This window comes from Manis pentadactyla, chromosome 14 (genome assembly GCF_030020395.1).
Source record: "Manis pentadactyla isolate mManPen7 chromosome 14, mManPen7.hap1, whole genome shotgun sequence".
Lineage (NCBI taxonomy): Eukaryota > Metazoa > Chordata > Mammalia > Pholidota > Manidae > Manis > Manis pentadactyla.
Genome location: NC_080032.1, coordinates 77,291,803 through 77,307,236, shown reverse-complemented (window position 1 = coordinate 77,307,236; position 15,434 = coordinate 77,291,803). Strand labels below are relative to the sequence as shown.

Sequence of the window (15,434 nt, the reverse complement as noted above, 5' to 3'; positions counted from 1 at the left end):
ACTCATCCGTATTTTAAATGAGCACAAGGAAGGAAGAGGAAGAGCAGCTGGACTCCAGGACTACGATTCAACACGTCAAGAAGCATAGGTAGTTGTTCTGAGGATCCAGACAGCAAAGGTGGCAGGGGATTCTTTTATTATAAGCATTTTATTTCTATTTGTTCCTTTACCTTTTATTTGCTGAAAATAAAAAAATTGATATTTTGACATGTGCAGTGCCAGAGCACAGGAAAACCACTCGTCATCATCAGGGTCTCTGAAATAAGAAAAATATGTGTTTGAAAGGTATAGAAGAAAACCCTTGGCACCAGAAAGAATAAGACGCCATGGTTCTAGGAATGGGAAATGTGGACAGTCATCAGAGGACTCCACGCAATGCAGACTTTTGCAGTACCCTGAGGGCACGTGGCAAGGACCCATCTGTTTCCCTGCAGCAGTGCCTGGGCAGTCTTCAGGACACCCATTGAAAACAAGTGGAAAGTTTTGGCTTCTGATTGGCTTTGTTGGAACTGGCCTGGCTGAAAGTTCATCTTCAGGTAAAATTTGTGAACACTGACTGACCTGGGTATAATTCACTCTAGGTGACTATTTTCTTAATATCACCATAAGAGGACTGAACCCTTATTAAGGGAAGGCTCACCTGAAGTGCCTTTCTAAAACTTACCCCTTACCGCCCCCCCCCCATTAGGAGAGGGCAAAATGGCATTTTTTCATGAGTGCGACATGTTTGGTTCAACTGGTATCCATCAGACACCGAGAACAGTCTCCAAGGACAAGAGAAATAAAAACCCATTCACACTCTTTGGTTTGATCCCAGGAATCTGTTACCATCAACACTATGTCTAAACAGCTATCCTTCAGATACACTAGTGGCCTGGTACCTCTTAGCACAACCTCGTCCATAGCCAACTAGACTGTACCATGGGTCATAGTATACCTTAGAATATCATTACCAACTTTTGAAAAGGAACCACTAATATGTATACAGGAAAGGTACTCCACATTACAAACATACAATGAACAAACTACACAATTAAAATCTAATTATTTTGCTTTCCAAGATATTAAACCTTCGATTCTTTTCTTTCCCCAAAAATACTGGCCTTATTTTTTTCTTGTAGAGATGCTCACCAATATCAGTTCTTCATTGAGAAACAAATATTGCTATTATAGATTCAACTTGAGTAACAATTTGCCCAACAGAAACTCAGCTCAAGGAATCTCAACTATCTGAAATATATCTAAGAATGGGAAATAAAGGTCAATGGCAAGAAATGATGTGAGGGTCCATGACCCCAGGGATGCCTCTCAAATCCTAATTCTGAGAGATTATTTGTTCATATTGCATCCCAGGCTTAATACTTGCCTGTCTGGGTGAGAAACCAGTATCTTGTCGGATACTGTATTACTTGGAGATACAAAATGAATAAAATATGCTCAAGGGATTACACTTCTAATAAAAGTAGCTAATCTGGTTTCCCACAGAATATACCCACAGAAGAACAAAAACTAAAAAACAATTTAAAAAACTCCCAGAGGCAGGCACACAGAGAGCGGTGAGATCAAATCTATTATGGGTTCTATTTTTAACTGTAGAGTTAACTTGAAGCCAGTCACTCAAACTCTGGGTATCCATTTAGATTACAATATGTCAAAGCTCCTATTCCACCCTAAAATTCTATGAATATGGTTTTTAAAACAGTTGATAATCTGATAATAGGAAATAATTGTTTTAAAGGCACAAGATGTCAAAAGAAAACAAAAACAAAACCCCAGCAGTTTGGGGTAATTTGTGGGCACAAAGTATTTTACCCTCTGCAGTAGGCTTTATCATGGCACATGAATGTTGTTCACAAAGGCCCAGGATATTGTTATATTTACATTCTTTATCCTAATCGTTTTTACTATGCTCTCCATTGGCAGGCATTTTGTCCATCTTAAAATAGTGCCTGTCGGAGAGGGGCGGAAGATGGCGGCGTGAGTAGAGCAGCGGAAATCTCCTCCCAAAACAACATATATCTATGAAAATATAACAAAGACAACCCTTCCTAGAATAAAGATCAGAGGACACAGGACAATATCCAGACCACATCCGCACCTGAGAGAACCCAGCGCCTCGCGAAGGGGGTAAGATACAAGCTCCGGCCCCCCGGGAGCCGAGCGCCCCTCCCCCCAGCTCCCGGCGGGAGAAGAGCAGGCAGAGAGGGAGGGAGGGAGACGGAGCCCAGGACTGCCGAACACCCAGCCCCCGCCATCCGGGCCAGAGTGCAGGGCGCTGGATACTAGGAAAACAGGGCAGCAAGAACAGTGAGTGGGCACTGGAGGCTGGGCGACAGAGGGCATAAGAAAAGCGCGCGACCATTTTTTTTTTTTTGCTTTTTTGCTGCTTTGTTTTGGCGAGCGCTTTTTGGAAGTCTTAAAGGGACAGGGACCCCAATACTAGGGAAACAGGGCAGAAAGACCGGTGAGCAGAGGCCTGAGGCTGGCACCGGAGAATAAAGAAAAACGAACGACCACCTTTTTTTTTTTAATTAAAAAAAATTTTTTTTTTTTTTAATTAAAAAAATTTTTTTTCTTGTTTTTTTTTGTGGTCGTTGTTTTGTTTTAGCGGGTGCTTTTTGGAAGTCTTAAAGGGGCAGGGCGGGTCACTTAATCCAGAGGTAGGGAATCCGGGATCTCTGGGCACCCTGACCCCTGGGCTGCAGGGAGCAGGGAGGCCCCTTATGGAGATAAATAGCCTCCCAGCAGCTCCTGCTCCAACGCGACTCCACCATTTTGGAGTAGCTGCCCGAGCCAGGCCACGCCCACAGCAACAGCGGAGATTAACTCCATAGCAGCCGGGCAGGAAGCAGAAACCCTGTCTGCGCGCAGCTGCGCAGCACAAGCCACTAGAGGTCGCTGTTCTCCCAGGAGAGGAGGGCCACAAACCAACAAGAAGGGAAGTTCTTCCAGCCGTCACTGGTCCCAGTTCTGCAGACTATTCCTATCATCATGAAAAGGCAAAGCTACAGGCAGACAAAGATCACAGAGACAACACCAGAGAAGGAGACAGACCTAACCAGTCTTCCTGAAAAAGAATTCAAAATAAGAATCATAAACATGCTGACAGAGATGCAGAGAAATACGCAAGAAAAATGGGATGAAGTCCAGAAAGAGATCACAGATGCCACAAAGGAGATCGCAGAAATGAAACAAACTCTGGAAGGATTTATAAGCAGAATGGATAGAATGCAAGAGGCCATTGATGGAATTGAAATCAGAGAACAGGAACGCATAGAAGCTGACATAGAGAGAGACAAAAGGATCTCCAGGAATGAAACAATATTAAGAGAACTGTGTGACCAATCCAAAAGGAACAATATCCGTATTATAGGGGTCCCAGAAGAAGAAGAGAGAGGAAAAGAGATGGAAAGTATCTTAGAAGAAATAATTGCTGAAAACTTCCCCACACTGGGGGAGGAAGTAATCGAACAGACCACGGAAATACACAGAACCCCCAACAGAAAGGATCCAAGAAGGGCAACACCAAGACACATAATAATTAAAATGGCAAAGATCAAGGACAAGGAAAGAGTGTTAAAGGCAGCTAGAGAGAAAAAGGTCACCTATAAAGGGAAACCCATCAGGCTAACGTCAGATTTCTCAACAGAAACCCTACAGGCCAGAAGAGAATGGCATGATATATTTAATACAATGAAACAGAAGGGCCTTGAACCAAGGATACTGTATCCAGCACGACTATCATTCAAATATGACGGTGGGATTAAACAATTCCCAGACAAACAAAAGCTGAGGGAATTTGCTTTCCACAAACCACCTCTACAGAACATCTTACAGGGACTGCTCTAGATGGGAGCACTCCTAGAAAGAGCACAACACAAAACACCCAACATATGAAGAATCGAGGAGGAGGAACAAGAAGGGAGAGAAGAAAAGAATCTCCAGACAGTGTATATAACAGCTCAATAAGCGAGCTAAGGTAGGCAGTAAGATACTAAAGAGGCTAACCTTGAACCTTTGGTAACCACGAATTTAAAGCCTGCAATGGCAATAAGTACATATCTTTCAATAGTCACCCTAAATGTTAATGGGTTGAATGCACCAATCAAAAGACACAGAGTAACAGAATGGATAAAAATGCAAGACCCATCTATATGCTGCTTACAAGAAACTCACCTCAAACCCAAAGACATGTACAGACTAAAAGTCAAGGGATGGAAAAACATATTTCAAGCAAACAACAGTGAGAAGAAAGCAGGGGTGGCAGTACTAATATCAGACAAAATAGACTTCAAAACAAAGAAAGTAACAATAGATAAAGAAGGACACTACATAATGATAAAGGGCTCAGTCAAACAAGAGGATATAACCATTTCAAATATATATGCTCCCAACACAGGAGCACCAGCATATGTGAAACAAATACTAACAGAATTAAAGGGGGATATACACTGCAATGCATTCATTCTAGGAGACTTCAACACACCACTCACCCCAAAGGATAGATCCACCGGGCAGAAAATAAGTAAGGACACGGAAGCACTGAACAACACAGTAGAGCAGATGGACCTAATAGACATCTACAGAACTCTACATCCAAAAGCAATAGGATATACATTCTTCTCAAGTGCACATGGAACATTCTCCAGAATAGACCACATACTACGCCACAAAAAGAGCCTCAGAAAATTCCAAAAGATTGAAATCCTACCAACCAACTTTTCAGACCACAAAGGCATAAAACTAGAAATAAACTGTACAAGGAAAGCAAAGAGGCTCACAAACACATGGAGGCTTAACAACACGCTCCTAAATAATCAATGGATCAATGACCAAATCAAAATGGAGATCCAGCAATATATGGAAACAAATGACAACAACAACACTAAGCCCCAACTTCTGTGGGACACAGCAAAAGCAATCTTAAGAGGAAAGTATATAGCAATCCAAGCATATTTTAAACAGGAAGAACAATCCCAAATGAGTGGTCTTATGTCACAATTACCGAAATTGGAAAAAGAAGAACAGATGAGGCCTAAGGTCAGCAGAAGGAGGGACATAATAAAGATCAGAGAAGAAATAAATAAAATTGAGAAGAATAAAACAAAAGCAAAAATCAATGAAACCAAGAGCTGGTTCTTCGAGAAAATAAACAAAATAGATAAGCCTCTAGCCAGACTTATTAAGAAGAAAAGAGAGTCAACACAAATCAACAGTATCAGAAACGAGAAAGGAAAAATCACGACGGACCCCACGGAAATGCAAAGAATTATTGGAGAATACTATGAAAACCTATATGCTAACAAGCTGGGAAACCTAGGAGAAATGGACAACTTCCTAGAAAAATATAACCTTCCAAGATTGACCCAGGAAGAAACAGAAAATCTAAACAGACCAATTACCAGCAACGAAATTGAAGAGGTAATCAAAAAACTACCAAAGAACAAAACCCCCGGGCCAGATGGATTTACCTCAGAATTTTATCAGACATACAGGGAAGACATAATACCCATTCTCCTTAAAGTTTTCCAAAAAATAGAGGAGGAGGGGATACTCCCAAACTCATTCTATGAAGCTAACATCACCCTAATACCAAAACCAGGCAAAGACCCCACCAAAAAAGAAAACTACAGACCAATATCCCTGATGAACGTAGATGCAAAAATACTCAACAAAATATTAGCAAACCGAATTCAGAAATACATCAAAAGGATCATACACCATGACCAAGTGGGATTCATTCCAGGGATGCAAGGATGGTACAACATTCGAAAGTCCATCAACATCATCCACCACATCAACAAAAAGAAAGACAAAAACCACATGATCATCTCCATAGATGCTGAAAAAGCATTTGACAAAGTTCAACATCCATTCATGTTAAAAACTCTCAGCAAAATGGGAATAGAGGGCAAGTACCTCAACATAATAAAGGCCATCTATGATAAACCCACAGCCAACATTATATTGAACAGCGAGAAGCTGAAAGCATTTCCGCTGAGATCGGGAACTAGACAGGGATGCCCACTCTCTCCACTGTTATTTAACATAGTACTGGAGGTCCTAGCTACGGCAATCAGACAAAATGAAGAAATACAAGGAATCCAGATTGGTAAAGAAGAAGTTAAACTGTCACTATTTGCAGATGACATGATACTGTACATAAAAAACCCTAAAGACTCCACCCCAAAACTACTAGAACTGATATCGGAATACAGCAAAGTTGCAGGATACAAAATCAACACACAGAAATCTGTGGCTTTCCTATATACTAACAATGAACCAACAGAAAGAGAAATCAGGAAAACAACTCCATTCACAATTGCATCAAAAAAAATAAAATACCTAGGAATAAACCTAACCAAAGAAGTGAAAGACTTATACTCTGAAAACTACAAGTCACTCTTAAGAGAAATTAAAGGGGACACTAACAGATGGAAACTCATCCCATGCTCGTGGCTAGGAAGAATTAATATCGTCAAAATGGCCATCCTGCCCAAAGCAATATACAGATTTGATGCAATCCCTATGAAACTACCAGCAACATTCTTCAATGAACTGGAACAAATAATTCAAAAATTCATATGGAAACACCAAAGACCCCGAATAGCCAAAGCAATCCTGAGAAAGAAGAATAAAGTAGGGGGGATCTCACTCCCCAACTTCAAGCTCTACTATAAAGCCATAGTAATCAAGACAATTTGGTACTGGCACAAGAGCAGAGCCACAGACCAATGGAACAGACTAGAGAATCCAGACATTAACCCAGACATATATGGTCAATTAATATTTGATAAAGGAGCCATGGACATACAATGGCAAAATGACAGTCTCTTCAACAGGTGGTGCTGGCAAAACTGGACAGCTACATGTAGGAGAATGAAACTGGACCATTGTCTAACCCCATATACAAAAGTAAACTCAAAATGGATCAAAGACCTGAATGTAAGCCATGAAACCATTAAACTCTTGGAAGAAAACATAGGCACAAACCTCTTAGACATAAACATGAGTGACCTCTTCTTGAACATATCTCCCCGGGCAAGGAAAACAACAGCAAAAATGAACAAGTGGGACTATATTAAGCTGACAAGCTTCTGTACAGCAAAAGACACCATCAATAGAACAAGAAGGATCCCTACAGTATGGGAGAATATATTTGAAAATGACACATCCGATAAAGGCTTGACGTCCAGAATATATAAGGAGCTCTCACGCCTCAACAAACAAAAAACAAATAACCCAATTAAAAAATGGGCAGAGGAACTGAAGAGACAGTTCTCCAAAAAAGAAATACAGATGGCCAACAGACACATGAAAAGACGCTCCACATCGCTAATTATCAGAGAAATGCAAATTAAAACTACAATGAGGTATCACCTCACATCAGTAAGGATGGCTGCCATCCAAAAGACAAACAACAACAAATGTTGGCGAGGCTGTGGAGAAAGGGGAACCCTCCTACACTGCTGGTGGGAATGTAAGTTAGTTCAACCATTGTGGAAAGCAGTATGGAGGTACATCAAAATGCTCAAAACAGACTTACCATTTGACCCAGGAATTCCACTCCTAGGAATTTACCCTAAGAACGCAGCAATCAAGTTTGAGAAAGACAGATGCACCCCTATGTTTATTGCAGCACTATTTACAATAGCCAAGAATTGGAAGCAACCTAAATGTCCATCAATAGATGAATGGATAAAGAAGATGTGGTACATATACACAATGGAATACTACTCAGCCATAAGAAAAGGGCAAATCCAATCATTTGCAGCAACATGGATGGAGCTGGAGGGTATTATGCTCAGTGAAACAAGCCAAGCGGAGAAAGAGAAATACCAAATGATTTCACTTATCTGTGGAATATAAGAACAAAGGAAAAACTGAAGGAACAAAACAGCAGCAGAATCACAGAACTCAAGAATGGACTAACAGGTACCAAAGGGAAAGGGACTGGGGAGGATGGGTGGGTAGGGAGGGATAAGGGAGGGAGAAGTAGGGGGGTATTAAGATTAACATGCATGGGGGGGTAGGAGAAAAGGGAGGGCTGTACAACACAGAGAAGGCAAGTAGTGATTCTACAACATTTTGCTATGCTGATGGACAGTGACTGTAAAGGGGTTTATAGGGGAGACCTGGTATAGGGGAGAGCCTAGTAAACATAATATTCGTCATGTAAGTGTAGATTAGTGATAGAAAAAAAAAAAAAGGGCAGTTCTGTGTGGTAACCTCCAACAAGTTCTACACAAGGGTATAAAGGGCATATAAAAGTGTAGGCAAAGGGTCTGTTTGTGTTTATACAGAGGATCAAAGCCTAATTGGGCTACCCCGAAAATGAACTAAGATACGATATGAAAAAGAACTTCCAACATCTGCACTCTCTGGAAGACTCATGCCAGAAGATGATCATCAAAAAACCCCCAACAAAGATCCACGCACTGCTACAGCTGTAGATGCACTCATCCCACCAGTTCCTGGACTTGCCATGGGAATGAGGAAGGAGATATCTAAGCTGGCCTGTGCATACAGTAAAACAACAAAATTGGACTGGATCTATACTGTTGGAACTCAACCAAGAATTTGGAGAAGTGCAAATTGTAGTGCTCCAAAGTCTTACAACTACAAACTATTTACTGTTAAAAGAACATATGGCATGTGAACAGTCCCCAGGAATGGGTTGTTTTAATTTGTCTGATTTCTCTCAGACTGTTCAAGTTCAGTTGGACAATATCCACCATATCATAGATAAGTTTTCACAAATGCCTAAGGTGCCTAACTGGTTTTCTTGGTTTCACTGCAGATGGATGGTAATTACAGGTATGCTTTGGTTATGTAACTATACTCCTATTATGTTAATGTGTGTGTGCAATTTAAGTAGTAGCTTAAAACCTGTACATGCTGAAGTTACTCTACAAGAAGATATATCAAAGAAATAATCAATCTTCCCATGTTTTCTTCCGCCTGCTACTTCTATAGCTTTTCTTCTTCCTTCCTAATTACAACCCTTAAATAGAATTCGTGCCTCATATCAAATTTACCGAGTATCATAATTCTTCCAAGTGGTAAAGATACCTCAAGACAAACGCTGGGCATAGAAGCCACAGGGCATAAATATGCAAAGAAATAAAAAGCTAACCATTTCAAACAATAAGGCTTCTCTCTCACTTACCAACTTCACATTTCCCTGTATGGCCCCGGAAGATGACTGGTTAGCCAGAGACGGGTAAGATTCCTCAAGGGAGGAACAACCTAAGACAGGCACAGTCGCAGGGGGGCCATCAGGTGAGAAATTGGGGATCAACAGAGGTGAGGCTTAGAACCTCACCCCCCCGTTCTGAGAGAAATCTTCTGCATACGTGGATGTTTTATTGCCCTGGCCTAGCTTGGATTAACACATAGTCTACAGGCACACACCTGATCATCTACATGTGCTCTCTTACAACACTAAACTATGTTTTCTACCTTTATCTTGTATCTACCTACCACTTCAGCATTTTATTAAAAATAATAATAATAAAGAGAGAAATGTGGTATCCACATATAAATCAAGTATAAAAAGCAAATGAGTATTCATATTTGAACTGACTGTTTAGAGTTCATAATGCATGAGCAAAACCGAAAGTTTCTGTGATGACTGCCCTTGTACTGTTCACTATGTAACTTATTCATTATGTAAGAATTTGTTCTACATGTAAAAACTTGTTTGTTATGCCTCAGAAGATTGGAGACTGACAAAAATTAGGCTTGGGGTGGATTAATGATTGTGCATTGAGCATTGACTCCCCTATACAGAATTTTATTGTCGTTAACAACCATTTGATCAATAAATATGAGAGATGCCCTCACAAAAAAAAAAAAAAAAAAAGAAGGATAGACTTCCAATGGTAAAATAAATAAGTAACCGGGATGTAATGTATAGCATAAGGAATATAGTCAAGATATTGTAACAGCCTGGTAGGGTGATAGCTGGAACCTAGAATTATGTATATAAATGTTCTACCACTGTGTTGTACACTTGAAACTCATGTAATGTAATACTGTGTGTCAACTACCCTTCAATAAAAAATAATTATTAAAAAAAAAAAATAGTGCCTGTCACATGTGTCTCCATATTTTTTTGAAAGAAATAATCTTCACTTTCGATGATTTTTTAATTTTTGCAGTTTTATCAAGAAATTTCTGGGAATTATTTTCGATCTCTAAATGAAACTGCCTCTGATGCATTTCCCATACTGCCAAGCAAGTGTCCAGTTCTCAATGGACACTAGCCAGGTGTCCCATAAATTTAACTCTTTCTGACACTATGTGGAGATAGCATCAGATCTCACAAGCTAAGAGCTCAGAGGTCTCACAAGGCAGCCCTCCCCAATCCACATCAGATGCTAATTAGAAGTCAGGGTTATTACCTGTGGTTCTGACTGACTGGCTATAACAGAAATTCTTACACCCCACCTTTGGGTTGGATTAATCTTGCCAGAGCAGCTCACAGAATTCAGAGAAACACTTACATGTTTATCAGTGTATTATAAAGGATGCAGATGAACCCCATATGAAGAGGTCCATAGGGTGAGGTCTGGAAGGGTCCTGGGCACAGAATTTCTTTTCTCCAAGGAACTGGGGTGCGCCACCCTCCTGGCATATTAACCAACTCAGAATCTCAACAAATCTTGTTCAAGACTTTTTATAGAGTTTTAATCTCTATTCCACCCAGCCTTTCTCCATTCCAGAGGTCACTGGGGCTGAAATTTCTAACCCTCTAATCACTTATTTTTTTCTGATGACCCCTATAAACTTTGGTGTGATGGAAAGGGATTGTAATAAATAAGAAAAGATACTGCTATTATTAAGGAAATAAACAAGGGTTTTAGGAGTTCTGTTTCAGAAAGCAGACAAAGCCCAGATATATTTCTTATTATATGACACTGCCTCTGCTTTATTCCATAACTTCCTCCTTTGAGGTGGGTTATAGTTTCCAAATGATTTCTTAAAGAATGGGTGGCATGGGTTGAGGGGAGGAAAAGTTTTCTTCTGCCCTCTTGGGTCTCTGGCTACGTCTGAAAAGTAGACTGATAAAGACAGATCAACAGGAGAAAAGCATACACATTTTATTAATTTTTTTCGTGTACAAGGAAGCCATTACAAAAGCATGAAGATTTGAAGAAGAGAGGGAAGTTTCTCTACTCTCTAGACAAAGTAACAGTACATATGTGAAGAATTTGACAAGAAAAAAGGATCTGGGCTTGGTGTAGTACGTGGTAAAGAAGTAACCAGGAAGATAAAGTTAGTATAATGAAGTTTGCTTATACAGATTTCTGGGCCCCAATTTCCTGACTCTGGTGCTAGGACTGTCTCCTTTCCTCCAGGTACAGGGCAGGTAGGGTGCCTTTCACGTGGGAAACTAATCTCCTGGGTTCAGGGAAGGAGGGCAACGGTGGGAGGTCAGAGTGACCTTCCTGCTTCCACTGTTTTCGCAAACTCCTTCAGTTTAGGATACTCAAAATGCCAAGGTGCTGCATTTTGGGGCAGCATGTCCTGAACCCTATCAGGGAAGTATATTGTCTGAATCATTGTATGTATAAAATTGTCCTTCACACTTCCCAGTCAAAAAATAACTTGTCTGTGTATAACAATTTTCAAAAATCTTTGAGGCTGGTATTATGAGCATTCAAAGTAGCAATACTGGAGAACTTAACTTTGATCAATCAGATTAGTAACTGATTATGGAAGGTGTAAGGTTGGAGGCACCTGAGGGAGGGGTGAGCACATCAGACACTGATGACGTGCCAAAGTCCCCGGCTGCTGCCCCCTCCCAACCTGAAAAATGTGCCTTAGGCTACCCAATCCTTGCACCGCTGTAAATCTAATCTCTGCCTCCCCCTACCTTCTTTAAAAACTTGCTGCCTGCCCTGCTAAGCGTGACTTCCCCAGCCTGTGATAGCCAGACTGGGGAACATCACCCGGGCATTGCTCTCAAATAAACTGCCTGGCCCTTTGTTGCCTCTTGTTGCCTGCTTATTTCGGCTAGAATTTATCTTACAGAAGGGATGGAAATGAGGATAGAGAAATGAAACAGACTTCTGAGATTTTTTCTGTCCTTCTCCACCCCAACCCAAAAACATAAGGACACCCCTATTAAGGGATGGCACAAAGGGGAAAGATTGGGGATGTATTTTGAAGTCTACAGAACATGTAGACTGGGAAAGCAGCTGAGAAAGGTCTAGTATGGCTTCTAGGTTTCTTGCTGGAGTGACTTCCTACTCAAGCTTAGGTGAATGTAATACTTTTGTGATTATCCACTAAACTCTTCTCTCTCTCATCATCATGCTTCAACTTGTAATTGGACTGTATTTTCAGGGCCCTTCACAGTGCCCATGAATTGGCCACTCTGATCATGTAAAGTTTGAGGTATTGCAATTCCTCTAGACATACCCTTTCTAAATGACTCCTCTCTTTGAATTTTTATTATACTGAAGCAAATCTGTTACCCCTTATCGTATTGTATTGTAATTCAAAGAGTTTGCCCATTTGTCTATCTCCTTTGCACTGGGAGCATCTCAGGGAGCATAGTATGATATTCATCTCTGTACCTTCGAAGTTGGCAATAAATTAAATTAAAGCAGCAGTTATAAAACCAATGGCTTTTTACAGAAAGCTAACAGATAAAAAAAAAAAAACTTCCTTTCACATACAAGGAGTTTGTAAGAGAGTTTGTAAGTCCAGGGAGAGGAAATCCCAGGGCAAAATACCTCTAAAAACCAAAAGCAGTCAAAGGGAGAAATGAAATTTAAAACCCGTTTATTGCTTACAAACTGCAGTCCAGGGCCGGCTCTCTCCTCTGCTCCTGAAGAAGCAAGTCCTGCCCTCCTCCTCACCTCTCAGGTACAGGTAAGCCCTCATTGCCCAGGTAATTACCCACTGATATGGAGATGAACTTCTCTCCACCCCTGAGGAATGATGCAAATGCAGTAAAGCCACACTTCTCTCCACCTCTGAACACCTATTCATATGCAGATGTACTAAAGCCAGGCGAGATATTCTGGAAATCTTACAATTTTACCCACAGTGATATAACAGAAAGTATTTTAATAAAAACAAGGACACACAAAAAATTTACAACTGAAGCTGAATCTTCAGGATACCTTCAACTACTTAATCAATCATACACAGGGTCCAAGGGCAGGTCTCCCCATGTGCTGTTGTGACATGCAGAATGTTTTGAACAGAAAACCATCACGAGCCAGAAAATCAAAAGATTCAGAAAGAAACTTTGACATTCCACCCTCCCCCACCCCCACAACTGCAAAAAAAAAAGAATTTAGATGGAAGTTATCACCTTAGATAACCATATTATAGTGTAAACGAGGCAGGGTAGGCAGGGAAAGGCGGAGCTGAGTCTGTTCAGATTTGTCTCTGTGCCCACCCCCAGCCCCTTTGTTTCTGCCTGGGCCACCAGATATTTGCTTAGCAAACATTTTCTCTTTTCATAGTCCTGTGAATTACTTTCCTTTTCCTTTAGCGCCTCAGACCCCTACCCCCTTCTCCTTGGTTCAGGATGACATGTATACATACCTGTCTCCCCACTGTCTTCAGAATTCATGTCTATGGCTTCTGTGTATGTACACAGTTAAAACTGGTTTTCTGTTCTTCTCTCCTGTTGATCTGCTTCTTGTCAGTTTGATTCCTAGACCAGCTAGAACTTCCAGGGGCAGAGGACGTTTCTTCCTCCTCAACAATCAATTCATTCATTCATTCATTCATTCATCCTCCAACACACTGAGGAATCAGGCATGGGCAGGGTGTTGAAGGCAGAGATCAGACAACATGCACCTTTGGGCTGGCTGAAGGACTAACAGAGAAACTGCATTTTACCTAAAGCCTCATTATTTCTCCTCGAGGGCAAGGCCTGGCCTTGAGCCCGCGCAGACTTGTAGGGGAGCTTTAGAGGGCAGGCGCCAAGCCTCACCGATCTTGTCAGACTGCTAGTGGGCAATCTATGGGTACTTGCTGAATGAAGGTGAGAATACAAAAAAACAAAAATCCAAAAGCCACAAGTCACTGTTCCCATCAAATGAACATTGTAACTGAGACGGTGAAAACTGAAAATTCAGCTTGTTTTAAAAACATTCAGAAGCACCACTGCTCTTCCAGGGAAACACACCATCACCGTGTCATTTAAGAACACTGGGCCTCCAAAGTTGACCTGGAGTCCAAGAGAGACATTCATTTCCCTTTGGACTAAATGTATGTGTAAAGGAGAGAGTGGGAGTCCAGAAGCGTAGAAGGCGACGGGTGGTCTCTGCTGAAGAGTCGGCAGCTGTGAGCCTGGCCGAGAAGGGAAGCCTCCCCCACCACCCGAAGGTGACCTCGGGGACGGGGAGGGAGAGCGCGCGCCGACCGGAGCCCCTGCCCTTGGAGGGGATGGAGCGAGCCGAGGGGAGGGCCGGCGGGATCGGGTTTCCAATCACAACGGAGGACGCTGCGAGGCCGGCCGGGGGGCCCCGCCTCCTGCGCGCTCCGGGCCGGCCCTGCGCCCGGGCAGACGCACGTCTCGATCCCGTCCGGCTCGCGTGCTTCGCAGCCGCTTGGAGACCCTTCTGCCCCGGGTAGGTTTCCGCCTCGGACCCTGATCGCCGAGTCGCGGGCCGCCCTGGCGGGACGTGCTGGGGAGTCGTTGGGTAGCGAGACTGGGAGACGGACCGTGAAGACATCCGCCTTCTGGTGCCCTGAGCATCCGGATCGGGCCGTGACGCAGCCCCGGGTCTGGGGCGGCGGGGCGGCCCGCGGAGGGGAGCGACCCAGCCCCGGGCCTTGTCCGGCCCGACGCAGGGCTCGCCTCCAGCCTGTGCCCCATCAGGGGAGGGTTCCTGGCACTGATTCTAAGGCTCGGGCCCCGCGAGTCCTTGACCTGCTCGGGGGCAGCCGCCTCGCCGCGGTTCCTGCGCCGGGAGCCCAGACACGTGCCTGCGTTTGGCCGGGGAGCGCGTGGGAACCGGTGACTTGGGAAGACGGGCTGATCCGGAGCCGGGGGCATGGGAACCTTCCTCCGCGGCGGTGGAGAGACGCCCCTGCATTGGCGGCGGGGAGGAGGGTGCAGGGTGCAGGATGGTGCACGGTCTGCGGCTTGGGCCCTGAACTCCCGTCTGTACCCGCCGCGACGCAGCCGGAGGCCAGTACTTTCCTGGCCTCACTTCTTTGTGACTCTGGTGTTTTGTTTACTATGCCAGCTTCGGGTCTTCAGGGTAAGGCAGGCCTGCGCTTTTCCCCAGCTACCTCCTCCTAGGAGCTCTGCGGCTGCGGCCCCCCCTTGGGACCTGCGGCTCCCCGCTGCCCGAGCTGGAGGGAGAGGTGGCCTGCAGGCGGCGAGCAGTGCCAGCCGCAGTCGGGGCCTGGGGAGGGGGAGGGGAGAGCTGGCTCTTGTTCGGTGGAGGAATTAG

At 43.3% G+C, this 15,434-nt stretch overlaps 1 protein-coding gene across 1 annotated transcript in view; it reads left to right on the top strand.

Moving 5' to 3' along the window:
• Window positions 1–14,458: 14,458 nt before the first annotated feature.
• Window positions 14,459–15,434, top strand: part of LDHB (lactate dehydrogenase B) — a 31,270-nt gene continuing 30,294 nt past the window's right edge. The window contains exon 1 of the mRNA XM_036889428.2: window positions 14,459–14,603. The gene's annotated coding sequence lies outside the window, so the exon portion shown is untranslated. The remainder of the gene's footprint in view (window positions 14,604–15,434) is intronic.